Below are 7,750 nucleotides of genomic sequence, written 5' to 3'. Positions count from 1 at the left end.
GCCTCAGGACTGGAAGCCCCAGGCCACGGCCTGAGCAGCCAGTGGGGCAGCAGACAATAATTAAAGTATCAGTAGATTCATGTGCAGCCCCTAAGCCGGCAGAAAAACAACAACAGGCAGTTGGGGCTACTTGCTGTGGGTGCTGGGAACTTAACTCCAGTCCTCTGGAAGAACAGCGAGTGTTCTTTATTGCTAAGACATCTCTCTGGAGCCCACCTACAGCTTATTTAGGAAGACATAGGAATTCACAATTTGATGGAAACTTTAGAGCATTATTGTGGTAAAATCTGTGATATGTTAATTAAGATTTTTGCGATTCTGGAAATACAAGCAAGTCAGGCTCAGTCACCTACACTCAATTCATTAATCAAAAAGACAATACTGGTAAACAGGGAAAAGTTCATTCAATGCAACTTCGTTGAGGAAAGCGTAAATGAAGAGGTTCCTTGATGACTTGCTCAGGTCCGGTCCATCTATGAGGTCTGGGTGGGAATAGAGAGTGGGAGGTATGTATAGTCCTAGTCAAGATGGAGTCCTGCCCACTGTGGATCAATCATTAGCTCCTATTTTATCTGCAAGGGATTCAGCCTACATTGTCAGAACTTCATGAAATCTCTTCCTGGAAGACGAGTCCTTCTCTGGCTCCAATCTTTCTCTTCCCCCAGCATGAGATTCCTCGAGAAATTTAGTTCCTCAGGCCCTCTCCTAGTAGTCTGATAGCCAAAGGTAAGGACTCCCAGTGTCTCCAGAGATCTTCTTTCCTGAGAGGATGACTGTATAACACAAAATCAAACAGATGAGACATCAAGGAATTGGACTGGTGGGAGGTGAGGAAGATCTGGGAGGAGCTGGGAAAGAGGAAGCCATGATCATGAACCTATTGTCTGAAAAAAAAAATTCAGTTAAAATGAGTCTGAAGATAATGCAGAAACACATACTATGTGTATGTCTTTATCATAGTTTTTCTTTATCAGACAAATTTCATTATGTTTTTTTATAGATTGGTTTGTGAAGTACGTTTAAATGTTTGGTTTTTTTTTTTAATGAGAAACTGCTTTCCTTCATTGACTATGAGCTTTGTGACACTTAATGCTTCTATGTGCGCGGGGTTTCTAAGGGCTGTAGAGAGGGCTCAGCCGGAAAGAACACTTGCTGCTTTTGCAAAAGGTCTGAGTTCTGCTTCCGCACCTAGGCTGGACAGCTTACAACAACCTGTAAATTCAGCCCTTGGGGGAACTGACACCCTCGCTGGCCTCTGTGTGTATGCAAATGTGCAAACACACACACACACACATACACACACAAATAAGAAAATAAATTATTTTTCACAGGAGTGATTTTGAACAGAGGTGAGGCTGCAAAGCAGGCAGGATAAAACCTCTCCTGCTTGCACCGTGAACACAAGCTGACTGCACAGAAAGCAAGCAAAGCACAAGAAGTGACACCAAGGAAATAAGAAGTGACCTGTGAAATAAACAGGCTGTGAATTAGTGGCAGTGGCGTTAAAAGAAAACCTTTACATTGCACCCGGAGGCTAATTAAGCCCAAATTTAAGACAAAGGTGTTGAAGTTTTTTTTTTTTTTTTTTTTTTTTTTTTTGTGTGTGTGTGTGTGTGTGTGTGTTTAAGATAGGGTTTCCTGTAAGCTTTTGGACCATGTCCTGGGACCAGCACTTGTAGACCAGGCACTGGGATTAAAGGCATGCACCACCACCATCAGGCTTAGGTCTTGAGGATTTAACATTAAGTGGAGTTAAGCAGGAGCAGGAGACTCCGCTATGTAGTAAGATGCTTCTTGAAGTTCATGTTTAAAAGTGACTGCTCTTCGCACTCATTCCCATGGTAATGATCAGGGACTCACGGGATTTCCTTAGTCCTCACAGTCATTTCAAAGTGGACGAATGGAGCAGGGCAGGAGACCTGAAAATAAACAGAAGATGTTGTAACGCGGGCATGATGAGACACGATTTCAGGGAATCTTGGGTAGTCACTCACTTTCTAGCCAACATATTAATTGCATTTGATTAATTATATATAACTCCGAGTCAACTAAAAAATTACCATTTCTCCTTTTCTTGTGCTAGCTCATGTTTTATCTATTTGACACAAGCTAGGGTCATTTGGAAAGAAAAAAGTTTAATTGAGGAAATGTACCCTTGGACCGGCCTGTAGGGTAATTCATTGATTGATGATTGATGGGGGGGGGCAATCCCATTGTGGGTGGTGTCAGCACTGGGCAGGTGTTTCTGGATCATGTAAGAGATCAGGCTGAGAAAGCCAGTAAGCAGTGTACCTTCCTGATCTCTACTTCAGGTCCTGCCTCCAGGTTCCTGCCTTCTTTGAGTTTCTGCCTTGACTATCCTCAGTGGTGGGCTGTTGCCTGGAAGTGTAAGCCCTTTCCTCCCCAAGTTACTTTTAACTAGGGTGTTTTAAAACAGCCCACCTGTCATGTCGGTCATGTTTCATTTGCTCAATTATCTGATGTAGGTCATTGGCATCACAGACATAGGTTCCTTTTGATGCCCCAAATTTTACTGGCCAGTGCTGGTTTATAATCATATTTTGAGAACTCATTAATAAACCACTTATTATGTTTTTGGGTTTATTCAAACTTTGTATGGCAATGGCACAAGTGTTGATTTCTAGTGCTGAAAGACTGTATCATGTTAAGGGAAGAAGATGAATTTGGGGCTGAGCTGTATTTCCATTCTTCTCTTACCCCAGCCAAAAGACCCAGACTCATTACCACTTTTGGCTTCTGATCCCTTTTTTCCCTTATTTTAAAAATGGAATGACAACCTGAGGACCTCATAATTAATATTAGAAATATGGCGAATCTTTCCCATGTTGTCTGGTATATAGTAGTCATTGTTTTGATAAATAAGAGGATAGTAAGGCTATGAAGGGTCACAGGCACGCACATGAAAATCATCCTTTTCAATAGGATATGAGTTCTTTTAGTGTGTGTGTGTGTGTGTGTGTGTGTGTGCTCATGCGCTGGCATGTGTATGCAGAGGCCAAAGAACAGAACAACTTTAGTGTCATTCCTTAAAGCCCTTAGGCCTGCTGAGTAGTGCAGCCTGGCTGGCAAGGACCTTCCAGGACCTGACTGTCTCCGCCTTCCCAGTGCTGGGATTACAAGTGTGCACCACCATGTTAGACTTTCTACTGACTTAAATGGGTTGAATTGAGGCCCTCAGGCTGTGTGATAAGTGCGCTACTGTCTGGGCCACCTCCCAGGCGCCAGGAACTCCAAAAGCATTTTCATAGGACCTTAGTTCATGTCTCAACTATCACACTAACCAGGTTCATGCTCATCACAATGACACTGCGAGGAACTGACTGAGTCATACCAGGAAAACAGCGCCCCAAAGTCATCTGTGCATTGGGGAGAGGACAAAGAGAATTTAACACGGTGTGAAGAGGAAAGACAGAGGTTAGAAAGAAGGGCCGAGAACACGAGAGCAGGGGAGGAAAAGCTAATCTCAGACAGATTTCCTCCTGGAAACGCGCCAGCAAACACGCGACAGTGCAACGCCACGAGTGATGATAGGGAAGGAGAAACCATTCCTCACGGCGAGACCAGAGGGACATGCCTTTGTAAGAGAAGGATTTTACCATGCAAATGCGTCTAAAAGATTCGAGAGAGAAAAAGAGGATGGTCCAATTAAAGAACCTGGACGTGTGCTGGGTGTCGTAGGGCTCAGCAAGTCTTCAAACTGCTGGTCACTGTACCAATCATGTTATTCAAAAGGAGCTCAGTTGGCTAGATGGCAGCCATCTGGATTTCATATGTATCCTTTGTCATAACCTCCAAAGTGTGTTTTCTGAGATGTTGCAACACAAAGAGATGGCCCAGGCAAGACAGAAAGCCCCGCTGGCAGGGGAGAGCAGCTGTGAAGTAGCATAGACCTGGAAACAGAGATACGTGTAACCGTGCCCTCACACAACATGATGGATGACAAAGGATGATGTTTCGGAGCTGGGCACCTCTCTGGCCTTGTGTGTGTATCCCACAGGGAGAATATCTGCTGTCTGAAAGGAACTGGGAGAGACCAGAGTCTGGATGAGGCGAGCAAGTCAGCCTTTTACCATGAGCTGGCAACTGCCTAGACTCCAGAAGCCTTGGGATAAGTTTTATGAAGCAAACCATGGGGCTGAGAACTTGGTAGAAAATGTTAAAATGATTCTGAGGCCATAGATTGAGGACCCAATTTCCATTTGATCCTAGGAAGTAAAGTCGGCACCTTTTGAGAGCACTTGTCAAATCTACTACTGTTGGTTGGGGAAGACGGCAGTGAGTAACCTGTTGTGCACTCTTGAGGACCTGAGTTCAGATCCTGAATCCCCACACATATGGCAACATGATTGTGTAACCCAGGGGTGTTGTGGGAATGGAGACAGACAGGCCCTAGGGGCTCACTGGCTAGACAAACTGGCTGAAACAGGGAGCTCCAGGTTTAGTGAGAGATGTGTCTCAAAAAAAAAAAAAAAAGAAGAAGAAGAAGGAGGGGGAGAAGGAGGAGGAGGAGAAGGAGAACAAGAAGAAGAAGAACAAGAAGAAGAACAAGAACAACAAGAAGAAGGTAGAGAGCAATAGAAAATGCCTGATGTCAACTTTTGCCCCCATGTGAGCTTGCAAGGGTGGTGTGCAGTAACAGTCAATCACATATGCTTCATCCCCAGACCTTCCAGTGAGTGTAAGGAGGGAATGGCCCAGTCTCGCCAGAAGATGGCAACATGCAGCTGCTTCCTACCTCGGCTGTGGATTCCGTGCAAGGCGCCTGTATTGCAACTGTGGACAGTGCCGCACTTCAGCCACATGCACCAGGCATGCTGAGCCTGCTCGGCCCCCAGGCAGTGCAGTTGCTGTCAGACGTTGGCTTCACCAATGTTCCACTGTTAGGAAATGTTAGGAAAAATCTCAACTCTGAAGGCTCTGGAAAGCCATCCTGGGATTTCCTTGAACTTTATCCTTCCTTCTTTTCAATAATGCACAAGGCTCAACAATAGTAAGATTCAGGACTGTAGAATGAGACTATCCTATCAAAATTAGTGGGTTTAATGTATATATTTTAGTATGTACTAATATATATTATCAATCCTTTGAAAAATTCATACAATGTATTTTGGTCATGTTCACTGCTAATCTCTCCCTAATTTCTCCCCAGATCAACTGTCCCCTCTCTGTGTAACCCCTCCTGAACTCAACTCTTGTTTATTTTAAGGAATAAACTTGCTCACAGCAGGCTCCTGGGCCTCTTATTCTTACAATCATTCTGCCCCCTCCACCTTCCACATTGTCCCTTGAGCATCAAGTGTAGGGATTGTGTGATCAGTGTAGTAACTGGTGACCAGCACCAGTTGTAGCTTTCTGTGACAGTGTCCTTCTGCTACATAAAGAAGGTTCTTTGGTGTTGGTTGAGAGTTGCATGTATCTATGAATGTATGTGTTTAGAGTTCATTGAGCGATTATCCTGGAGTAGGAAAGTGGCAGACATAGGCTCTCTTCTAGGATCCATGGCCTCAGCAACCACGGTGGTTGGCCAAGTTTCCAGTGCCAGCCATGAACTCTGTCCTATTGAGTATGATTTAAGTTCAATTAGGTAACTATTGGTTACTCCCAAGATATAAGTGCCTCTTATATGAATACCTTGCTAGTCAGTGTTGTGATCTGTAGGCTTTATGGATGGATAGGAGTTTTGTTTGTTTTTTCTCTTGGCAGTGTGCATAGCTCCTTCCAGTACTCTGAGACTACTACTCAGGGAGGAGGCTTCTGGGTCAGATCCAGAAATACTCCCCCAAGCCCAGGGGGTGGTGTCTTCAGCAGTAAAAAACTTACCTTCTTTTTCTGGACGGTACCAAAGGCAACCACAAAAACCTATATTTCTTGGGTGGGAGGTCTCTTGGATTCCCATGACCAACAACAACAAAAAGAGGTTTTATTCTGAAGCTATTTTGTCTTAAATACTTGTGTTTTGTATAAAATTAGACAATTTTAACTTTTCTCAAAAGTACCATATACCTTCTTTCTTTCTTTCTTTCTTTCTTTCTTTCTTCAGTTTTTTTTTTTTGAGACAGAGTTTCTCTGTAGTTTTGGAGCCTGTCCTGGAACTCACTTGTAAACCAGGCTGGCCTTGAACTCACAGAGATCAGCCTGCCTCTGCCTCCCGAGTGCTGCATCAAGGAGTCAGAAAGAGAATTAAGCACAAAGGTAGCAGAAATGAAGAAATACACACAACATGTATGAACAAGACTCAATAGTTCTAATTAGAAGACTAAACATATATCTCTTAAATCAAAAAAAGGACATACTTTTCTCCACAGGTCTGAGAACCCAAGTGTGGTATTCCAGTTGCTGAATGTGGCTGTTGGAGTTGCACATTCCAGAAAAAGCAAAGTCACCGTATGACGAACCAGTGTACCTTGCTGTTCAGTTTTGGGAAGAAGCCCATTCGGCCCTTGGCTACTATGACCCCCCCCCCCCCCCCGCTTTGAGTAAGGAACAAAATAGCATTTGTGCCCTTCTACGTCATGTTTAGTTGGAGCAAAAATTCAGTTATTCTTAGGAAATCCAGAATGTTTCCTTTTTCTTGGGACTTGTTGGTTCCAGCAGGAGGCTGACAGGAAGCAAGCAGCTGGAGAGTCAGTCTGTCTGTCCCACACTGCTCTTTCTCAGCAGAACCTGCCTCTGCTTCTCAGGAGATTCTCGGTGTGATCACTGGCCTCTGCCTGGGAACCAGACCTGAAATCACACCAGGAACGTTTAAATTATCTGTCAACCAGTCTTAATTCCAGAGACATTGCTATCTATTAGCCCCCCAAAGATCCTTTAGGGATATATATATATATATATATATATATATATATATATATATATATTCTAGATAGTAATATATATTACTATCTAGATCTTGATGTCCACACAATTAAAAAAATATTTTTAATACATAACAAACCTAGAAAGAAACAAAATTAAACTTAAACAAAACAAAAAAACCTACAAAAATACACCTATTTCCTGTCAGTTTTAATACTCCTTTAAAATTATTCTCTCAGAGAAAAAATATTAGTATGGCAATTGGAGATTCTTAAAAAGAGTAATTTCTACCTGGAAACTAAACGAAGAGGTTATTTCTGAGCTAACCAGGTTTCCTTTTTTAAAATTTATTTTAAATTTTTTATTCATTTACATACTAATTACAGTTCCCCCTCCTTCTATTCCCCCCTCCTCTCTACCACCGCATCCCCATCCACTACCCAGAAAGGGTAAGGCCTCCCATGGCTAGTCAACAGATCCTGGTACATTACGTTGAGGTAGGACCAAGCCCCTTCCCCCTTGCATCAAGGTTGAGCAAGGCACTCCACCATAGGGAATAGGCTCCCAAAAGCCAGTTAATACACCAAGAATAGATCCTGGTCCCACTACAAGGGACCCCACGGACATATCAGGTCATACAACTGTCACCTGCACGCAGAAGTCCCATGCAGGACCCCCAGTTGTCGGTGCAGGAGCTCAGCTGTCTCTGTGGGTTTTCCTGTCATGAAAATTACATGCCCCTTGCTCAGGTAATCCCTCCTTTCTCTCTTGACTGGAGTCCCAGAGGTCAGCCCAGTGCTTCCAGTTTTCTTACAAAAGATCACTGAGTTCTATCTAGCTGCTAGAGAAATAAGACAATTTTAAAAATAAGGTTGCAGTGCTTACTGAAACAATTAAGCAAAGGTTATCACGGAGCAAACTGACAAAGAGG

The sequence above is a fragment of the Microtus pennsylvanicus genome, chromosome 1, assembly GCF_037038515.1.
Source record: "Microtus pennsylvanicus isolate mMicPen1 chromosome 1, mMicPen1.hap1, whole genome shotgun sequence".
Classification (NCBI taxonomy): domain Eukaryota; kingdom Metazoa; phylum Chordata; class Mammalia; order Rodentia; family Cricetidae; genus Microtus; species Microtus pennsylvanicus.
Note: the sequence above shows the minus strand (reverse complement) of the source record.